The sequence below is a fragment of the Lycium barbarum genome, chromosome 5 (genome assembly GCF_019175385.1).
Source record: "Lycium barbarum isolate Lr01 chromosome 5, ASM1917538v2, whole genome shotgun sequence".
In the NCBI taxonomy this organism is placed as follows: Eukaryota; Viridiplantae; Streptophyta; class Magnoliopsida; order Solanales; family Solanaceae; genus Lycium; species Lycium barbarum.
In genome coordinates this window covers 113282686-113306682 of record NC_083341.1, presented here as the reverse complement: position 1 = coordinate 113306682, position 23997 = coordinate 113282686, and the positions used below count along the sequence as shown (strand labels likewise).

Sequence of the window (23997 nt, the reverse complement as noted above, 5' to 3'; positions counted from 1 at the left end):
TTTGGCGCCTCATTTACTTTTTGTTTTTGTAAAGAAATATCCAGCCTCGGGCTTCTAAAATTACTAGATACGGGCCAACTTAGGGTAAAAAAACACACTCTAACTATCACTTTTTTTAGTTTCATACCTAAACTATCAGAAGGTTGAGAAAACTATCTAAACTATCACTATCTAGTTTGCAAAACACACCTCAAATTATTCTTGAATGACATGTGATCTACACTCTCCATTTTATATAAAAATATTTATCAAGTGTTGTCCATGTGGATAAATAATGTCACAATGACACCTACATGCAAATTTTAAAAAAACTATTTGTTTTAAAAAACAAACTGAAAAGTAATAATTTTTGTAAAAAAGAAAAATAAAAAATTATAGAAAATAAAAAAAATAGTTTAAAAAATGGAAAAGTTATTTTTTAAAAAAAATACTAAGAAAATGATTATTTATTTTTCACATTTTAAAAAAAAAAATCAACTTTTCCATTTTTTAAATCATTTTTTTTTTATCTTCTAAATTTTTTGATTTTTTTTACAATTTTTTTTTTCATTTTTTTTTTAAATGCTGATTTTTTTTAAATAATACAGTTTGTTTTTAATTTCCATGTAGGTGCCACCATAGCATTACTTATGTCATGTGGACAATTTTTTTGAGAAAATTTCAGCTTTACTTGCTTTTTGGAGAGTGAGTACACACATTTAGGTGTCGTTTGGCCATAAAAGTTATTCACTTTTTTCCGGAATTTTTTTTCACTTTTTTCACTTTTGGGTGTTTGGCCATAAATTCCGAATACATCTTGAAGTTGTATTCCGGAATACCAAAAACTCAAAAAACTTATTTTTAAAAAAAATCACTTTTTTTTACCTTTTTACAACTACATTTCACCAAAAGCTATAATTTCAAAAACGATGGCCAAACACAACTCCAACTTCAAAAATTTCAAAAAAAGTGAATTTGTTTTTGGTATCTATGGCCAAACGCCTACTTAGTTCAGGTGTGTTTTGCAAACTAGATAGTGATAGTTTAGGTAGTTTTCTCAATCTTATGATAGTTTATGTATGAAACTAAAAAAAAAAGTGATAGTTAGGGTGTGTTTTTGACCCTTATCTCTAAACTTTTCTTAATCTTATCCTAAGAGCAGTAGTGCAATAAATCTACATAATTAAGCACTTATATCATTTATATCCAAAACGTGATCAATTATTCATTTTTTCTAATCCTATGCAAATTAAACATTGTATGTTTTTCTTTTTCTTACCATATGAAGAATTCTATGAAAAAATACAAATTGAAAAAAAAAATCAAACCATATACCTTAAACATTAAGAGTATCACTTTTTTTAATATAAAATAAAGAACTGAGGGATGAATATATTGTGAGATAAATTTAATTACTAAAAATGCTTAGATGACGTGTAAATTATAAGAGGATGGTGTGGAATGATAATGAATTTTAAGTGGGTCCCACATGAATATGATAGCCTTCAAACATGCAAAAGAACGTGTGAAATGGGAGTCCGCGCATTTTTTAGTATGGCAAAAAAAAAAAAAAAAAAAAAAAAAAAAAAACAAACTAACAAAAAAAAAAAAAATACATAACTAGGTTTCACGCACAGATTCTGTACGTGAAAGGCCACTTTTTTTTTTAAAAAACCTATCGAAATCACATTTTTTTCATACTTTGGGCAAAGATTAGTCATGTTTCAAAACCCCGAAATATCAATATTTTATATAGGACTTAATATCTTTTTTTTTTCGTACAATAATGTCGGCTCATTACATCAAGTATAACTAAACGTTTGGATTGTCGTTTTAGGGGTTCTAAAGTGCCCTGAAATAATTTTTTTTGTTTGAAAACTTGTCTTCTTTAAGTTTTAAGTGTCATATTTTATAGGGTTTTGATCTAAGTGTTTTATTATTTAGTCAAATCGAATGTACAAATAAAAATATTTTATTTAATAATAATTCATCCAATACGAGAGGTTTATATTTATTCAAAAACAATTCATTCCATTAAATTACAATACTAATTCAATGCAATACATTGACAATACAATCTTCAAGTTCTAGAGGCTCTATTACTTCGAGACGTGTTTGTACCACCACGGCCTTGTTGCCCACACGAACGCTTGTCATGGCCATATTTCTTACATGTAGAGCACTTGCGAGAGTAAGTTCTTTCACTAACATCCATTTGATTGGGTCTACGACTTCGTGTGTTAATGCCCAATTTCTTGATATAATCCTTGTTAGCAACCATCGAAAATGGCACGTTTGGCCAATGAGCTTCCAATTGGGTGGAATTGGCCGGAATGTGCTCTAAGGTAACTGTGGACCTTGTATTCCCACGTCACATAATTTGTTACCCTTTTTTTCATTCTTTCAAAGCACTTTACAGCATGAGAACACGACATGTGGTACTGTCACGACCCGACTCGGGGCCGCGACGAGCACCCGGTGCTAACCCACCCGAGCACCCTCTTAGCTTACTCTTATACTTACATCTAGGTGAGCCACATAATTATACATACATTTCTATTCATTCGTCAACTAGTCCCAATTTGGACAACGGTACATTTCTATCACCATAGGCATCTATGCCACATCAATGTACGTGGGCCAACGTGGCCGACAAAATGATATACAAAACATAGGCTGACAAGGCCGGACATGTCTAACCATATACACATGACTACGAGCCTCTAAGGAGAGTATAACGTATCACATAAGCGGGACAGGACCCCGCTATGCCCATAATTATATACACAAAAGAATAGTACCTAAAAGCTATGACTCCGGAAGAAATGGAGCTCTGCTATGTAATCTCCGAATAGGCAGCTATGGATCAAGTCTGTCTCCCTGTGCACCTGCGGGCATGACGCAGCGTCCACAAACAAAAGGACGTCAGTACGAAGAATGTACTGAGTATGTAAAGCATGAACAACATCGATAAATAAGCATCATGAACAACATATGAAATAGCATAGGAGGGGGAGACAATAATATCATCGTCATAGCACTTACCTGCCTTTCGTAGGACTTTCCATTTTTCATACGTATTTGTACACCTACGTCATCATCCGTATTCCATAATAGTACTCGTACCACACTTGTGCTCATATTTGTGTACATGCCCTTATTCGTATTCTTATACATAGTCTTATCACATTCATATTCATATTATATACATAGTCATTTCATATACATAGCATTTACATAACATACCCGACCTCATGGGATCGGTGTTTCATACATACTTGGCCAACCAAGGCTCAAGGTTACTCATACCTGGCCCTACCAAGGCTTCAGGGTTATCCGTACCATCTGCAGAGGTGTGCGCGCGTTTCGTGATCGTATACATACTTTATACATATTCATATACATATATCCTACCCGGCGTTATAAGCTCGGGGTGTCATTATAGCCCTTCATAGGCACATGTAAGTATAATAGCCCGTAGGCACCTTTAGCATCATTATTATTATCATCGTTATCGCTACCTCTTTATCTTAGGCTTACTCGTCATATGGGGTGCATAGTACAATCGTAGTACATATCAAGGATCGTGAGCTTATGAGCTCGGAATATCAATCATTTGGAGACAACATACTCATATAGAGGATTTAAGAGTTTGGCCAAAGAACCATGCCTTATGAAAGAAGGGTTAGCCTTACATACCTTTCTGTCGCACTATTCTACACTTGCGCGTACTCCTCCGATGCTCACGTTTCTACCTTTATTAAAGTCGTACCATCATTAGAATCGACAATTAGCACACATGGATAAAACTAGAGAAAATCGGACAACATTTTCTTTATTTATACGACATTCCTCCATATCGTAATTCAACTTCCAAACGTCAACAATACATTCACAACATCATAATAATAGCCTTTAGTCATCTACATCATCCACATTCTTAATTCACTTCCATTTATCCCTATTTATGGTCACAACACCCGATTTCGTCCATTCATATACAATGTCTATTTCATGATCTTAACGTCATTTATAACATATTCATATCACAACACAACAACAATCATGATTCAATTCAAACTATGTCTCAAAAACGTCACTATTCATCATTCATAACCCATTTTGCTATTCTCTTCTAATGACCAACCATTTTAACTCTCAAATACCTCAAACAACATATAATATCATGAATCTTACCTTAGATGCTGTAGCAACAAGCTTTAGTTGATAATATTCCACTTTGAGCAAAACCCTAGTTTTTCTCCATTTGGATTTCTTGACTTTAGATGATCCTTGATGGGTTCTTACTCTTGATTCACTTACTTAATGTTGTTGATGGCTTATAATCCTTGAAAACTTGTATAATAAATGTAGAGAGATGTTTTAGAGAGAGGGAGGAAATGTTGAAATGATTTCATGAACTTGGTCCTTTATTTAATAACATTCCACTAATCTGTCGGGTTCCACTATACGGTCAATTATACGGTCCGTATAATAGACCGTGAAATGGGTCTTCCTGCACCCCTTCACTGTGACCATTTGACGGTTCGTTATACGGTCCGTATAAATTTATACGGTCCGTATAACTGACCGTAAAATTCCACCAGCAACCAACCTCCACTGTGATGGTTTTACGGTCCATTATACGGTCCGTAAAACATTATACGGTCCGTATAATGAGCCATAAAACTCATCATTTCACTGAACTTATTCTCATCACTTCGTTTGATCTCCGATCCTTGCGGAACCTTCTTAACACTTGTTCAACACTTCAATACCAATCTAAGGGACGTTATAACCCTTCTCCAAGACATCACTAAGTCCTGGCTAACTCGTTGCTCGTAATACCTTTTCGATATTCGTTCACTTGCGTACCAACGGAAAATTTCCGAGGTGTAACATTCTTCCTCCCCTCTTAAGAACATTCGTCCTCGAATGTTAGGCACTCGGGGATTCTACAGAAATTTCGCCAGAGTTTCCCCTATAATGTGGCACTACCAACCTGTCACAACAACCCATAATATCGATGCCTCACAGGGCCACAACACCATAGCATTTAAAATTTGGCCACACACGACCCAAAATCATAAAAAGGAAATCATGCATACCTTATGATTTTGACGTCTCATCTTGGCCCTCGTCCAAAGGCTGAAATAAATGTGGGTATTTGGATTGCATACTCTCTTCTGCTTCCCACGTCATTTCCTCTCGATTGTTGTTCCTCCATAAGACCTTAACTGAGGCCACTTCCTTGTTTCTATGTCTCCGTCTTGCCTATCTAGTATGGCAATGGGTATCTCTTCATAAGTCAATCTCTCTGTTACTTGCACATCATTCACTGGGACGATCCTAGTAGGATCTCCAACACATTTCCGAAGCATCGAAACATGAAATACTGGATGAACTGACTCCAAGTCTGGAGGTAGATTTAACTCATAGGCCACTTTGCCTATCTTGCGTACAATTTCGTATGGCCCAATATACCGGGGACTGAGCTTCCCCTTTTTGCCAAATCTCATCACGCCCTTCATCGGCGACACTTTCAAGAATACCCAATCTTTCACTTCAAACTCTAAGTCTCTTCGACGATTATCCGCATAGGACTTCTGACGACTTTGAGCCGCTAGCAACCGATCTTGTATGAGCTTAACTTTCTCTATTGCTTGCTGGACCAAGTCTGGCCCTATCAACTTAGCTTCTCCAGTTTCAAACCACCCAATTGGGGATCTACATTTTCGCCCGTATAAAGCCTCATACGGTGCCATTTGAATGCTAGAATGATAACTATTATTGTAAGCAAATTCAATGAGTGGCAAATGATCATCCCAACTTCCTCCAAAATCTATCATACATGCTCGTAACATATCTTCGAGATTCTGGATGGTGTGTTCGGCCTGCCCATCGGTCTGTGGGTGAAACGCCGTGCTAAGGCGCACTTGGGTCCCTAAACCCTCTTGGAAAGACTCCCAAAACTTAGCTGTGAACTGAGTCCCTCTATCGGAGATAATAGATACCGGAACGCTATGGAGTCTCACTATCTCTTTAAGATAAAGCCTCGCATAATCTTCTGCCACATAGGTCGTCCTGACCGGTAAGAAATGAGCTGACTTTGTGAGTCTATCCACAATCACCCATATGGAATCATACTTACGTCGAGAACGGGGTAACCCTGTAATGAAATCCATATTAATCACTTCCCACTTCCAAGTTGGGATTTCTATAGCTTGCAATAATCCACCCGGCTTTTGGTGTTCAATCTTCACTTGTTGGCAATTAGGACACTGAGCTACGAATTCCGCTATATCTTTCTTCATTCCATTCCACCAGTATATAGACTTAAGATCATGATACATTTTCGTCGCTCCGGGGTGAACGGAGTAACGGGAACAATGAGCTTCCCTCAATATTTGGTGACGTAGACCTACCACATCAGGAACACATAACCTGCCTCGACATCGGAGAACTCCGTCTTCCGAAATATCAAATGATGATTCCTCCTTCTAAGGGAGTGTATCTCTGTACTGCATTAGCATGGGATCCTCATATTGTCGCTCTTTTACTTCCGCTACTAGCGATGAAACTGCTGAATTCTGAATAGTGGTCCCCCGGCTACCTGAGTCCATCACTCGGACTCCTAGGCTAGCTAGCTGTTGGAGCTCACGGGTCATTTCTCTCTTCTCTTGTCGCACTTCACATAGACTTCCCATGGATCTGCGGCTAAGAGCGTCAGCCATAACGTTAGCCTTTCCGGGGTGATACAAGATATCAACATCGTAATCCTTTAGCAACTCCAACCATCGTCGTTGTCGCAAATTCAACTCTTTCTGCTTGAAGATATACTGAAGGCTCTTATGATCTGTATAAATATCCACATGGACACCATATAAATAATGTCTCCATATCTTTAATGCATGGACCACCGCAGCCAATTCTAAACCATGTGTTGGATAATTCTGCTCATGTTTCCGTAACTGCCTTGAAGCATACGCAATCACCTTACCGTGCTGCATCAATACACAGCCTAGCCCAACACCTGAAGCATCACAATAAACGACATACCCCTCCAATCCCTCTGGAAGTGTCAAGACTGGGGCAGAAGTCAATCGCCCCTTTAACTCTTGGAAACTACGCTCGCAAGCATCTGTCCATTGAAACTTTGCTGATTTCTGTGTCAACTTTGTGAGTGGTGCAGAAATAGAGGAAAAACCTTCAACGAATCTCCTGTAATAACCTGCTAAGCCCAGAAAGCTACGAACCTCTGTAGGAGTTATGGGCCTTGGCCAAGTCTTCACGGCCTCAATCTTTTGGCTATCCACTCGAATACCATCGGCTGCAACAATGTGCCCTAAAAATGCCACCGAGTTCAACCAAGACTCGCATTTGGAAAACTTTGCGAATAATTCTCGGGTTCGAAGAACTCCAAGGACAATACGCAAATGATCCGCATGTTCTGCCTCGGATCTAGAATACACCAAGATGTCATCAATAAATACTATCACAAATAAATCCAGGAAGGGCCTGAACACATTATTCATCAAATCCATGAAAACCGTCGGCGCGTTAGTTAGCCCAAACGACATTACTCGGAACTCAAAATGACCATATCTTGTTCTAAAGGTTGTCTTAGGGATATCTTTCTCCCTAACTCTCACTTGATGATACCCGGGCCTCAAATCAATCTTCAAAAACCATTTAGCACCTTGCAATTGATCAAACAAGTCATCAATCCTCGGGAGAGGATATTTATTCTTAATCGTCACCTTATTCAATTGTCGATAATCAATGCACATTCTCAAAGAGCCATCCATCTTCCGGACGAACAATACGGGTGCTCCCCACGGGGATGAACTAGGCCTAATGAAGCCTTTTTCAAGCAAGTCTTTCAATTGCTCCTTCAACTCTTTCAACTCTGCGGGTGCCATCCTATAAGGAGGAATAGATATGGGTTTAGTGTCTGGCAACACATCAATAGAAAAATCGATCTCTCGCTCGGAAGGAAGTCCTGGAAGCTCTTCCGGGAACACATCCGGAAATTCGTTCACTACCGGAACTGACTGAAGAGTCGGCGACTCAGCTTCTACATCTTGAACTCGCACTAGGTGATAAATACACCCTTTCGTGATCATCTTCCTTGCCTTTAGATAGGAAATAAACCTACCTGTTGGTGATGCCGCATTCCCTTTCCATTCTAAGACTGGTTCTCCCGGAAACTGGAAACGAACCATCTTCATTCGGCAATCAACATTGGCGTAACAAGAAGCCAACCAATCCATGCCCATAATAACATCAAAATCTACCATTTCTAGCTCATGCAAATCAATCATGGTACGACGATCACAAATCACAATCACATAATTCCTATATACTCGGCTAGCTATTACCGAGTCACCCACTGGTGTAGACACCTCAAAAGGTTTGATAGACTCCGGCTCAATTATAAATCGACCCGCAATATATGGAGTAACATATGATAATGTGGAGCCCAGATCAATCAAAGCATATACATCATGAGAGAATACCGATAATATACCTGTGACCACATCAGGAGAAGACTCAAGATCTTGGCGTCCAGCCAAAGCATAAATATGGTGCTGAGGACCGCTAGTACTGGGAGCTCTGCCTCTACCTCTACCATGGCCGACTGGCGCATGTGAACCTGGCCCCGTAGGGCATACAGATGCCGAAGATCCGGCTACCGACCCTGATGGCTGGGTCCTACCTCTACCATGCACTGAGGGGCAATCACGCATAATATGGCCCGGTCGACCACATGAATAGCAAACATTTGAACCCAATCGACATTGACCCCAATGTGACTTCCCACACTGGGAACATCGTGGTATAGGTGGCCTTGACTGGCCTGAATCATCTCTAAACTGGGACCCCGGATAACTCTGACTCGGCCCTGAACGAACAGGTCTATCAAGGCCCTGGTCTGGAAACCGTGGAGGTGCACTGATCATAGAATAGCCCGAATGTCTAGGGAACTGTTGTCTGTGTCCGCCTCTGGACTCACTTATTGGGCCCGAAGATCTGGCCCTCTTGCTATGTCCCCTATCCTGTTCACGTTCACTTCTCCGCTGCTGTAGGCTTTCCTCTAAGTTCTGAGCATGTGCCTGAATGCGTGCAATATCCATACCGTCCTGAAGGGACGCAGTCAAGCATTTGTCCATCAGATGGGGCCGTAGGGCCTTTACAAATCGGTGTACCCTGTCGCCCATATCTGCTACCATGGCCGAAGCATACCTGGCCAAGGAGTTAAAACGGAGGCTATACTCTAGGGCACTCATACTGCCTTGCCTCAAATTTAAGAATTTATCGGCCCTAGCCCGCCGAACTTCTGAGGGCATGTAATGACGGAGAAAGGCATCAACAAACTCTTGCCATACCGGGGGAGGTGCATTGGCTCCCCGCGAAGCCATCCCTACTATATACCACTGGATCGAGACGTCTCTCAATCTATATGATGCCAGCTCTACCGACTCGGTGTCTGAAGCATGTATCAACCTGAGCGTCCTTAGCATACCATCAATAAAGTCCTGGGGATCCTCCTCCGGTTTTGACCCAAAGAATTCCGGAGGGTTTAAAGTAATGAAATCACGGGCTCTTGCACTAACAGCCCTATCACCATACCCTGAACTGTGCCTCTGAGCCTGGGCCGCAACCAATTGAGTCAATAAAGTAATGGCCTCTTTTACATCTTGGCCCGAAGCATTTGGTGGAGGAGCTGGAGCTGGGGCTGAGGCTCTCACGTGCTCCTCGGTAATAGGCACTGTCTGGGAGGACTGAGATTGAGCCGCACTCTGGGACTCATCTTCCTCTACTACCGGTGGCGGTGCTCTTTCAGCCCGCTTTTCTGCCACCGTCTTGCCCTTTTGGGCTGCTGTAGCCTTTTTCTTTACAGGCATTCTCTGAAATACACAACACACTATTAAGGAACAAGAATTTCTTACATCATAGCTCTATCGCACGATTCTTATGAAGAAAGAAGGTCATTTATTCCTAAAATGTCCGCAGATTTTAGTTTATAAGTGTGGCGCGCAACACACCCATAACCAGGACTCTACTAGACACGGCTCGTAGACACACCTTAGGACTGAACTGCTCTGATACCACTTTTGCCACGACCCGACTCGGGGCCGCGACGAGCACCCGGTGCTAACCCACCCGAGCACCCTCTTAGCTTACTCTTATACTTACATCTAGGTGAGCCACATAATTATACATACATTTCCATTCATTCGTCAACTAGTCCCAATTTGGACAACGGTACATTTCTATCACCATAGGCATCTATGCCACATCAATGTACGTGGGCCAACGTGACCGACAAAATGATATACAAAACATAGGCCGACAAGGCCGGACATGTCTAACCATATACACATGACTACGAGCCTCTAAGGAGAGTATAACGTATCACATAAGCGGGACAAGACCCCGCTATGCCCATAATTATATACACAAAAGAATAGTACCTAAAAGCTATGACTCCGGAAGAAATGGAGCTCTGCTATGTAATCTCCGAATAGGCAGCTATGGATCAAGTCTGTCTCCCTGTGCACCTGCGGGCATGACGCAGCGTCCACAAACAAAAGGACGTCAGTACGAAGAATGTACTGAGTATGTAAAGCATGAACAACATCGATAAATAAGCATCATGAACAACATATGAAATAGCATAGGAGGGGGAGACAATAATATCATCGTCATAGCACTTACCTGCCTTTCGTAGGACTTTCCATTTTTCATACGTATTTGTACACCTGCGTCATCATCCGTATTCCATAATAGTACTCGTACCACACTTGTGCTCATGTTCGTGTACATGCCCTTATTCGTATTCTTATACATAGTCTTATCACATTCATGTGGGATTTCACTGGGCTGTTGTTGTTGTAGTCTTATCACATTCATATTCATATTATATACATAGTCATTTCATATACATAGCATTTACATAACATACCCGACCTCATGGGATCGGTGTTTCATACATACTTGGCCAACCAAGGCTCAAGGTTACTCATACCTGGCCCTACCAAGGCTTCAGGGTTATCCGTACCATCTGCAGAGGTGTGCGCGCGTTTCGTAATCGTATACATACTTTATACATATTCATATACATATATCCTACCCGGCATTATAAGCTCGGGGTGTCATTATAGCCCTTCATAGGCACATGTAAGTATAATATCCCGTAGGCACCTTTAGCATCATTATTATTATCATCGTTATCGCTACCTCTTTATCTTAGGATTACTCGTCATATGGAGTGCATAGTACAATCGTAGTACATATCAAGGATAGTGAGCTTATGAGCTCGGAATATCAATCATTTGGAGACAACATACTCATATAGAGGATTTAAGAGTTTGGCCAAAGAACGATGCCTTATGAAAGAAGGGTTAGCCTTACATACCTTTCCGTCGCACTATTCTACACTTGCGCGTACTCCTCCGATGCTCACGTTTCTACCTTTATTAAAGTCGTACCATCATTAGAATCGACAATTAGCACACATGGATAAAACTAGAGAAAAGCGGACAGCATTTCCTTTATTTATACGACATTCCTCCATATCGTAATTCAACTTCCAAACGTCAACAATACATTCACAACATCATAATAATAGCCTTTAGTCATCTACATCATCCACATTCTTAATTCACTTCCATTTATCCCTATTTATGGTCACAACACCCGACTTCGTCCATTCATATACAATGTCTATTTCATGATCTTAACGTCATTTATAACACATTCATATCACAACACAACAACAATCATGATTCAATTCAAACTATGTCTCAAAAACGTCACTATTCATCATTCATAACCCATTTTGCTATTCTCTTCTAATGACCAAGCATTTTAACTCTCAAATACCGTAAATAACATATAATTTCATGAATCGTACCTTAGATGCTGTAGGAACAAGCTTTAGTTGATAATATTCCACTTTGAGCAAAACCCTAGTTTTTCTCCATTTGGATTTCTTGACTTTAGATGATCCTTGATGGGTTCTTACTCTTGATTCACTTACTTAATGTTGTTGATGGCTTATAATCCTTGAAAACTTGTATAATAAATGTAGAGAGATGTTTTAGAGAGAGGGAGGAAATGTTGAAATGATTTCATGAAATTGGTCCTTTATTTAATAACATTCCACTGATCTGTCGGGTTCCACTATACGGTCCATTATACGGTCTGTATAATGGTTATACGGTCCGTATAATAGACCGTGAAATGGGTCTGCCTGCACCCCTTCACTGTGACCATTTGACGGTTCGTTATACGGTCCGTATAAATTTATACGGTCCGTATAACTGACCGTAAAATTCCACCAGCAACCAACCTCCACTGTGATGGTTTTACGGTCCATTATACGGTCCGTAAAAAATTATACGGTCCGTATAATGAGCCGTAAAACTCATCAGTTCACTGAACTTATTCTCATCACTTCGTTTGATCTCCGATCCTTGCGGAACCTTCTTAACACTTGTTCAACACTTCAATACCAATCTAAGGGACGTTATAACTCTTCTCCAAGACATCACTAAGTCCTGGCTAACTCGTTGCTCGTAATCCCTTTCCGATATTCGTTCACTTGCGTACCAACGGAAAATTTCCGAGGTGTAACAGGTACGTTTGCCACTTACCACAAGTGCATGTTCTTGATGCCTCATCAACGGTACGCACGTTTCCACCCTTACTATTGTAATAACCCGTCCTAACTTCATACACACGTTGAATGGGGTCATACTCGGTCATTTGGTGAAGCTCACATTTTTTTCTATAATGCTCCATCATAGTGTAATGTTTTTAAGCGACTATGAAATGCATCATCACGACCTTGCAGGCTGTCAATATAAGGAATATCGTTAGAATGCCACTGAATTGGGCTTTCAGAAGTTTGGTTTTCTGCCATCGGTGGTGATATCTGCCTGTTATTGAGATTCCAAACTCAGTGGGTGTAGTTTTCATTCTTTGGTGCATGTAACTGACTAGTGTTTCATAATTTAAAGTTGTTGAAAATTTAACATGGGCTTTTGGTTTGACACTATAACGAACGGAGTAATTGTCCTCAACGGTATCTCTATCCTAAAATAGTGAAACCCTAACATTTGAAGCATTTTGAGACATTTTTTCTATGAACTTTGATTTTTTTTTTTCAATGACTTGTAAGACTTAGACTTGTGAAATTGATGAGTTTTTCACTCGTCCAACAATTATGTTTCATAGATTGCTGAAATTGTCATGCATGGTGTGTTGTCAGATCAACACTGACATTGCGCATTAAAATAGTGCGCAATACAAGCGAGAGTCATATTAAATCGGTCAAATAATGCAGTATTGTATTGTCAAATCAAGTCATTATGTGTCATAAATTGCTGAAATTGTCATGCGTGGTGTGTTGTCAAATCAACATTTACATTGTGCATTAAAATGATGCCCAATACAAGTGAGAGTCATATTAAAACGGTCAAATAATGCGTGGTGTATTGTCAAATCAAGTCTATATGTGTCATAGATTGTTGAAATTGTCATGCGTGGTGTGTTGTCAAATCAACACTTACATGGTGCATTAAAATGGTGTGCAATACAAGTGAGAGTCATATTAAAACAGTCAAATAATGAAGCATTGTATTGCCAAATCAAGTCATTATGCGTCATAGATTGCTGAAATTGTCATGCGTGGTGTGTTGTCAAATCAACACTTACATTGCGCATTAAAACGGTGCGTAATACAAGTGAGAGTCATATTAAAACGGTCAAATAATGAAGCATTGTATTGTCAAATCAAGTCATTATGTGTCATAGATTGCTAAAATTGTCATGTGTGGTGTGTTATCAAATCAACACTTACATTGCACATTAAAATGGTGCGCAATACAAGTGAAAGTCATATTAAAACGGTCAAATAATGAAGCATTGTATTGTCAAATAAAGTCATTATGTGTCATAGATTACTAAAATTGTCATGTGTAGTGTGTTATCAAATTAAAACTTACATTGCGCATTAAAATGGTGTGCAATACAAGTGAGAGTCATATTAAAACAGTCAAATAATGTAGCACTATATATAACATGATGGACAATTTCTAGAAGCATTCACATTAAAACGAGTTATCATGTTATTCTACACCCAGTTTGGTAATCTTGATTCTATAACATTTTTTACCTCAGGAAACATATTCGAAGCAATGGGTAGGACATGGGAACTGGATGATGATTTTCAATACTCAAATAACCCTAACAACAGATTTAATCAAGAATACAATAATAAAATGAGAGTGGAGTGAGATTGGCGTGTTAGGGAGGCTGCAGCACTGGAGCAAAAGTTAGCGTCAGTAGGGCTTAAACGCCTAAAAAAACGTGCTATGTCAATGCCTCGTGGAACTCCACAAGAATTTAATTTTGCTCTTAACCGTTTTCGCAAAGAAAACAATCGGATGCAAATACGTTACCTTAGGGTAGAATATGGTGTACATGGTAGCACAAGATTTAGATCCAAGTGGGATTCGGACTGTGACATGTCCGATGAAGATTAATATTACTACTATATATATAAGTGTTGATCCTAATGTTTGTCGTCCTCACAACCCTTAAGTGTCCTATAGAGAGCCTACACGTGGCTGTTGCAATTCAAAAAATTTACCCTATGTAAAGTTGTGTGGGACGGGGGCTTGCTGGTCCCACCTAAAAACACTATACCTCTCATTTTCTTTCTTACAGTTCTTCTTTTCAGCTTTTCACTTTCTCTTTCCTCTTCCTTCTTCATTTCTGGCCGGCTTTTGGAAAAAACTGCGTTATCCTTTGAATGAAATTAATGGAGTAAGTTAGAATTTCACCATTTAAAATTAGCAAGCCATTAAAAACAATTATCGGTGAATCAAGCAAAAGCAAAAACTAAAATATAGTTCTTCAAATCTGGGCTTTGGGTTACGTTTTTTCCTCCATTCTTTTGGGTTTGACTTGGAGGGTCTGGTCTCATTCTTTATCTTTTTTCAACCCTTAATTTATTTTATTTTTTTAAGAAAAGTTAAACTTTTCTCTAATAATTAAAGAACAACAAAGAAAAAGTAGTGCTTTACTTAAGTAGTAAACCAACAAAAACTGTCCAAAATAGAAAACGAAACAAAAATGTAATGGAGAAGGTGATTTAAGTGAAGGATAAAGAAGAAAGAGGATAGCTGGGTTCAGCAAGAAAGAAAAAAATATAAAGATATATAGTTGGTGTTATTCCTCACATGAGTTTTTTTGGTCTTTTTTACCCCTAATTAAAGTTGTTATGACTTCGTAAGTTTATCACATTTTGATAATTTTTAAGAACTTTAGGATTTTTTTACTTGCCACTGTTAAATGATATGTCATGGAAAATACGATTGACCCCACAAAGCACACTCATACATATTTGGTTTCTTTGATTTCTTTTATGTGGAAATGTTATTAAAATTATTTCAAATTATTTCTTTAAGAATTTGTTATAGACACTAAAGAATTATCCAAGTGTTCAATTTCTATTTTAATATAGGAGTAATTATTATTTAAACATTATTCTTATAATATTATTTATTATTTATTGATGTTATTTTCTATTGCTATTTTAAATTTTTATTCGACCCGTTAAACTTAAGTTTATTTTTAAAGTATTTTCTCCTGTAATTTTATGTCGTATATGCTGGCAAACATAAGCAATTAACAAAGATTTTACTTAAGGTAGGATTAAGTTTTAAATTAAAAGAATAAACAGAAATAACTTATATCATTGTTAAATACTTTAAAAAGGTATCAATAATGTAAACTGTGGTCTTTCCGTCTCAATAGAAAAAATGCCAAGGTACGGTAGTTAATTAATCTAATTTTATGTGCGCACACTGTTAACATAAAATTTCTCTAATAAATAACTATATAAAAAGAGGAACTATAAAACGTTAAATTTTATAAATGTTATGAAAATGTTTGAAAAAAACTATAGTGAAAGAAAATACAATTTGATCTCTAAACAATAATAATACTAACAATTGCAAAACATATATTTTTTACTTTTTAATATTAAAATATTTTGCTAAATACGGGATAAGCAAAATTTTATATAATTTATAACAAAACTGTTAAATTCAACATGAAAAGACTATTACTATAATGTAGATTCCATAAAAAGTTCATTAAATGAAAAAAAAAAAAAAAAAAAAACATGAAAGTACTTAGTAACATGCATATTTTGGAAGAAAAAAGTAAGCTCGATTTGGATCATCAGAAACTATAATATCAAAAAAGTTCAGTAAAATAAAAATTAGGAGAGCTTTTATGCATGCATTTGTTTGTTTTTATTTAAAAATCTAATGTATAAACTAAGAAAATGTTATCTTTTAACTTTCAGATACCTTTTTGTATTTTAATATTTCAGAAGTATTTAGAAAGTGTCAAACTGATGTTACAAAAACAAGTAAGAGTGAAAAAAATATAAAAATATATACAAATATATGTTGTGTTGGGCTCGGGCTTAGCACAGGCCACACAACACTAGTTTTTTAATATAAAGTAAGAAGGTAGGGTCATAAAGACCACCCCCCTCCCAACTAGGGGTACATGGGGGGTTTGCAACTATATAAGTAGCCCTTTCTTTTGTTATTAGACTACAACGTATTCAATGTCGAGTAGTAGAAACACAACTTGGTTTTTACTCCTACCAAAAAAACCAAATAGCAGTGATGATGAGGGTTCAAATCATAGCAGTTTTTCGAGTGATAACAGTGATTTCAAACTAGACGAGCTAAATCCCCACCTTCTTATAGAGCGTAATGATAATTTCTGCAGTATGAAATATTCAGATCCGCGAGAATATTATTGCGGCTTACGCCGAGAATGGTCACATCGGCTTGCTGAATCAGAACGTCTTGTTTGTTGTTATACCCTATTTTAAACGGGTCAAAGCGGAGTACAACATATTGGTGATTCCTAATTATTTAACTTAAGGAGTCGCCACCTAATTATTTTAACGGTGAATTAGGACACCTATTTTAACTAAGTAAATGTCTAAAATAAACTCTAATTTTAAAGATCTTACTAACCTAATAAATTCTAGGTAAGGGTTCTAAATATCCTAATGGGAAGGTCTTAGGCATCCATTAGAATCCGTTAATTATGGTTAACCGGGCGAACTTAGGTTAATATAATATAGTCAAGAGTATATAAAATAATAGATTGGTAAAGACTTATGGAAAATTTTATATAAATATTTTAGTATGAAAAATTGGAGAATTTACACTTAGAGGTAATATTAAGTTAAATGATTTGAAAACCATTTGATAGCTAAACGATAGAAATTATTAGAAAACTTTAAAACTTTTATTCAGCTAAGTTCCTGGCATCTTAAAGAAAATTATTATGAAAAATAAAAATAAAATAAATAAAAACAATTGATTATAATTTGGGCGTTAACCGGTAGCATTTAAAAAAAAATGATTTGACTCAAAGCTCCTAAAGTTAATTGTGAATAAAATAGACTCAAATCTCATGAATGAGCTAAATCCTACAATTTTTTTTTATCACGTTATTTCTGAAAATTATGAGAAAACTTATTTATCTTTGCACCTCAACAACAACCTATTTTCAAAAGAAATTTCAAAGACACATTCAAATCATTACAAATATCTTCAGCTTCCCTTTTAAAAATATATAATTGATTTTGAAGCTTTTAGAGTCATAAAAACCGTAGTTAAAACATTCAGGAAGTGAGCTCAATTAAGTTTCGAAAATAATAATACTTTTCAAGGTTTTATAAACTGATATCCCCATTACCCCTCTGACAGTTAAAGTATTCTAACATTTAAGGCCGGTAGTTCTAAATAAGTAAGATATACAATCAAAACTTAGAACAAACCGAGACAATTAATCACAAGAAGAGAATTAAATAATGCAGTAGCTATTCTCCCCTCCCTCTTTCTCTTGTTTTCGTTCAGACCATTTTCAGGAGAGGAAGAGGAGCAAATTAAGAAACAAATGAAAATCCCGGGTTTCCCCTATGTTTCTGTTCAGGAGTGTTCAAGGGAACGAGAGAAATGAATGGAAATGCGCATTCGAGGTCCAGTGGCAGTATAGTCTCAAAGTGAGACTGCTCGGACAATGAGTCTTTATGAAGACTCAATTTCGCTCCGAAGTGTACATGTAAAAAAAAGTAATGAAAATTAGCGAGTAATTTAACACTTAAAACAAACTAATACACAATGCTAGTAACTGGTCACAAAATGAGTTCACAATGAAGCGGAAAAAAAACACCTATAGGAACTTGGATTTTTAAATCAGCTTATATGAAATTCTAACGTCATGTTATAACATGTCAAACACAATAAAACTCCATACACAATCTAGGAATTCTTAACAGAGGCCATATAAGATTCTTAAGAACACTGATTTTAAAATGTGTCTAAAGCATCTTAAGATCATTGTTTTGAAGCTAGTCCTAAGTTAAATGTTCAAGAAAGCAGATCTGTCTCTGTACATAACTCAACAGCAACTCCAGACATTTAGGATTTGAAAAATCTTCAAGTCATGCAAAGAAAAAGGAGGGGTGAGGCATGAGTATCAAGAGTCAAATAACAACTAAAATAGAGAAGGAATTAAATCATCCTCAATTTAGGCAGAACCAAAGCAATTAGTAGAAATAAAAAAAAATCAGAAACTCAGCATACTTTCTTAAAAGCTAGTCTTCTTTACTACCAGATAATATTCTTTAAACATAATCAGCTTAAACATACAATCTGGAAGAACCACATATCCTCAACACAACATCCAACTACAGGGAAATGTTCAAATACATTTCAAGTCAAGTGACTGCCAAATTCTAAAGAGAAGAGAAAACTGGTAAGTTTTAGCTACATCTTAAGACTTGAGCTTAAGAACTCTATAAAGAGGAACACGTATTTAGATTAAATACCTAATTAAGCTCTCAACACACTAGGATTCATTCACTCAAGTTTGAATCACATATGCACATATTCCAACAGACTCAATAAAACATGTTTTCTATGTACTAAGAAGACTACTAAACACTTGAGCACACAATAACAACATGATCATACTATTTCATATTAAACTATTTTCAGTCACCAAAGTTAGATATTGCATGTTGTTGACTAAAACAGACTCAGTTTAGGCATTTGTTTTAACACATGATTGTCTTGCACATACCCTGGTCATGCTCATAGGGATTGACTTGCTATTAGACACTTAAACTCACAATATTCATGAATACACATGAATTGAAACATATTTGAACCAGACAAGATGAGTTCCTGTAAACTTAGACTAATCTAGATGGACTAAGACTAATAAGTCAACTTATGAATGTATTAACAGTGTGAACATCTCAATCAAACTAAGTATGAACAAAGCAACTACACATTCGACTAACCAACACATATGCTTGAGATAAGTTATTCATAGTTTAGTCCAAGTAGATGAGGTATATATTCCCTTCATAGTTTAGCTTAAACTTTACATACACAGATCAGTGTTCAACATGCTCAAAACTGGTTGTCAAACTTAAAACTCATACTCACGTACTTTCAAGTTGATCCATTATCATACTAATACATGTTTGTCACCTATTAAGCCAACTAACCATATATTGACACAGTCTTATAAGCTAAGGCAAGCTAACACATAGGCTGATTCATCAAGACCAAGCTAATGAGCTTAAGCCAATACAGAACTCATGAATTAAGTAACTGTTTCACATGTTAAATTGACTATCAGTCTTGTATGTCAGTTATATATGGAGGCTAACCTAATTCTGAATTGAACCAAACTAGACAAACAGATACTTATCAAAACTAACGACTATTATATTACCCCAACAAATACATAATTAAGCAGCAGTCGAGTAACACAAATATAGAACATGCTAATGAACTAACAAGCAGTAATCAAACCCAATAAGGCATAAAAAACACATATGAAAATGCTAATAACCTAAAACTATCTGAACAAACACATTTAAACAGAACCTGAACATAACTTAAACATGCTTGTAATCATCTTAACAGGCACATAATTAGGTATTAGCTAAATCTAGTCAAGCCACAAAGCATGTTGATACTAGACCAGTTATATAATTGAGCAGTAATGAAAATCTAAGCTATAGGCATGCTAATCACTCATCAACCAACACTAATCACATGTTAAACACAATAATCACATAATAGTCAAAAAATTAAAGACTGAAATTAAAAGGAAAGAGATTGAGGATTGCTGACCTTTTCTGAGTGCAGTGAATAGGAGCCTTGAGTCTCGGGTCTACGCTCGAACACTAACGAACTCCGAGCTTGAATGCGCTCGGATTCGAAGTAGTAGCAGGGGCAAAAGAGAATAAAAATGACTTAGTATTTCCAATGAATACCCAGAGGTATTAGGACTGAAGAATATTAATATTTCAAAGGGGAAGAAGCGGCTCCAAAAAAAACCTCCTTTCCAGGTTCCAAAAGCTCGTCCTTTTATAGGTCCAAATTAGGGTTCTCTGAGTGATGTTTTTGGGTGGGATTTTTAATTAAGAGCTCCAAACCGAGTCAAACGAAATCGTTCAAATCTGAACGTTGTGCCCTTGGACGGACTCGGCCAAATTTCTCATGAAGAGGAAGAGAGCAGAGTTGAAAAATGGAAAAGGGTCGAAAAATCAAGAGAAAAGCCATGTATTACTATGCCTTTCTGATGGAAAAAACAAATCTTTTCCCGAAGTGAGAATGCATTTCTGCCCATGGCTAAATAGAGGGGAGGGGTTAACTGAAAAAATGAGAGAGAGAGAGAAGGGGAGGCGTCTGATGAAAAGAAAACGAAGCCCTAGTTGTTTGTTTTAGACGACGGGTCGGGTTATTTCAAAACGGGTAGTGGGCTGATTATAATGGGATGGTCCGAAAAACATTTGGTTGATTGGGCTCGGATTTGGGGCTCTCCATTGGGCTGATGTGAGGCCTTCTTGGGCTGAAAAATATTTTCTTCTTATACTGCTTTGGGCCTTTAAATTTAAATAAAAGACCTTCTTCAATTAATTATATATTAATGTGTGCTAAAATATTACTTACTATAAAATATATTTATTACTACTCAAATAAAATTATACGATATCGCGATAGTCGTGCGATAATATTTTAAAGTTTAACAGTAAGTAAATGTTATTTTTTAATTGCATAAAAATGAATGCGATGCGTAAATAATAATAATAATAATAATAATAATAATAATAATAATAATAATAATGACGGTAATAATAATAATAATAATAATAATAACGGTAATAATAATAATAATAATAATAATAATAATAACGGTAATAATAATAATAATAATAACGGTAATAAAAAATGATAATAGCTAATGGCTATAGTAGGATAATGAAACGATGATATTAATAAAAAGCTAATAATTGTAGTAAAGTATAAGTAATTATTTCTTAAGTTGCCAAAAATATTAGAAGCGCAAATAAATATTTTGGAAGAAAGGCGGGACAAAATTGGGTGTCAACATTCGTGACTTGGAAAATCTCAACGCTCCAATCCCAACAAGGTACTCAATAACCATGCCTCGAGCAGGTCCAGAAACTTGCGAGCTTGCAGTACAAAGGATTAGAAAAGAAAACAACAGAATGCTAGCAAGACGTTGTAGATTTTACATGCTAAAGTTGGTCGAAGAACAAGCATCATCAACCGGTAGAGAACTAACATCTACTGAAAAAAAATGTGTCTTAAGAAACCGCCAATATTTTTCTGACGACGATATTGAGGACTTTTATTCTGATGAAGATTTTATTTAAGTTCTTTTAAATTCCTGACTCATGCGGTTAATTTGTATTGTTAGTTTATGACGAAGTCATCAATACGAAAAAAATTAGTAAGTTTTTAATTTGCTTTGATTGTTTAAGGCTATTATTAATTTCTAGCAAAGTGTGTTGAATAAGTATAAACCTCTCATATTGGATGAATTATTATTAAATAAAATATTTTTATTTGTACATTCGATTTGACTAAATAATAAAACACTTATATCAAAACCCTATAAAATATGACACTTAAACTTAAAGAAGACAAGTTTTCAAACAAAAAAAACTTACTTCGGGGTACTTTAGAACCCCTAAAACAACGATCCAAACATTTAGTTATACTTGATGTAATGAGCCGACATTATTGTACGTAAAAAATAATATTAAGTCCTATATAAAATATTGATATTTCGGGTTTTTAAATATGACTAATCTTTGCCCAAAGTATGAAAAAAATGTGATTTCAATAGGTTTAAAAAAAATGGCATTTCACGCACAGAATCTATGCGTGAAAGGACCAAACTAAAAACGTTACAGTTTGATCCTTTCACGTACAGATTTTGTGTGTAAAACCTAGTTATGTATTTTTTTTTTTTTTGTGTTAGTTTAGTTTTTTTTTTCCATACTAAAAAAGTCGCGGACTATGTGAAATGGCAAATTTATGTGGGTCCACTATGCTGCATTAAATAGAAAATCCCTGAAATACCCCAAATACCCCTGCTAAGCAAAGATGTCAACGAAGTCCTCTTGTTTCAGCAGCCTGTCCCTCACTTCTTATATAGGAGAAAGAATAAAACGCCACTGCCATCCCATTTCTCCTCTTCTACATCATCCTTATTGGCTACTGCCATTTTACCTTTCTTCTCTACATTTCTTTCTTCTGTAAGTTAAAATTCCCGCATTTCAAGAATCTTATTCTTACTTTTATCTCTCAAAAATCTCACACGTCACCAACTACCAACTGTCACAAATCTTGATTTTCCTCAGCCTTTTTTCTCTCCAATTTTCTTCATCTTTTTCCCCTCTTAAACCAAACATGCACTGCAAACATTCATCTCTTCCATTTCCATTGACAATTTCATCTATACCCACTAAGTCAAATCCTCATTTTCCTCCCAAAAACCCAATCTTTTTCACTTCTTTAAAAAATCCATCTACTTTCTTGACAATTTCATCCACACCAACCAAGCCAAATCCTCATATCTCTCTTTAAAATCCAATATTTTTCACTTCTATGCAGTATTCTGCAAATAGGTATTACTCTAATTCAAGTTCAAGAACTAAAAAACCAAACCTTTCCTCAGTTTCTTGCTTAATCAGGGAAGAACCACCATTGGATGAAAGGTTAAGTGTTGTTGACAAAGTTCAAAGTTTATCTTTGGAATTTAGGTCCTTATCAGAACCAATTGATAGAGTTAAAAAGATTATTACACTATGCAAGTATACTCCCTCCATTAAATGAGTCATCAAGGTTACAAGAAAACCGAGTTTTTGGGTGTACAACACAGGTTTGGTTAGAAGTTAGGACGGATAATAAGGGTTATATGAGGTTTAGAGTAGATAGTGATTCAGAAATTACAAAAGGGTTTTGTTCTTGTTTGATATGGGTACTTGATGGTGCAAAACCAGAAGAAATTCTAAGTGTTACAGCTGAGGATTTGGCAGATATGAATGTGGGGTTAACTAAAAAAGGACGTTCAAGAGTTAATGCTTGGCATAATGTGTTGTTTAGTATGCAAAATAGGACTCAAGATTGTGTTCAGGAGAGGAATAGAGCTTTGTCTTTGGAAGATCCAAAGGGATCTGAGGTTGGTGTTAAGTAGCAATTTATCTTTTATTGGCTTGTTTATGTTTTTGGTTGAATGTAGTACTCCGTGATCGGAGGCGGATCTAGGATTTGAAGGTGTCGGGTGTCATAATGTTCTTCAATGTACATCTTGTTAGGAACGCGTATATCGGTCTGGTTCATCTCTTTTTAGTTTATTCGGATCAACTTAATAGGTTTTTTTTTAATTTGCAAATATGAAAATTACATCTCAAAAATCAAGAAACGAACATAATTAGCATCTTAAACAAGGAATCACACTCATTAACAACAGAAGTAAAATCAATATTTTCACCAAGGGACTTGCACCTCTTATGTATATTAAAAAATGAATTTGCACAAGTAAAAATAACATCTTTAATAATGGAATTAC

General features: G+C 36.4%; 1 pseudogene; it reads left to right on the top strand.

Annotated features, from left to right (window-relative positions):
- The first annotated feature begins 22493 nt into the window (after positions 1 to 22493).
- On the top strand, positions 22494 to 23997 carry LOC132642621 (sufE-like protein 2, chloroplastic; annotated as a pseudogene).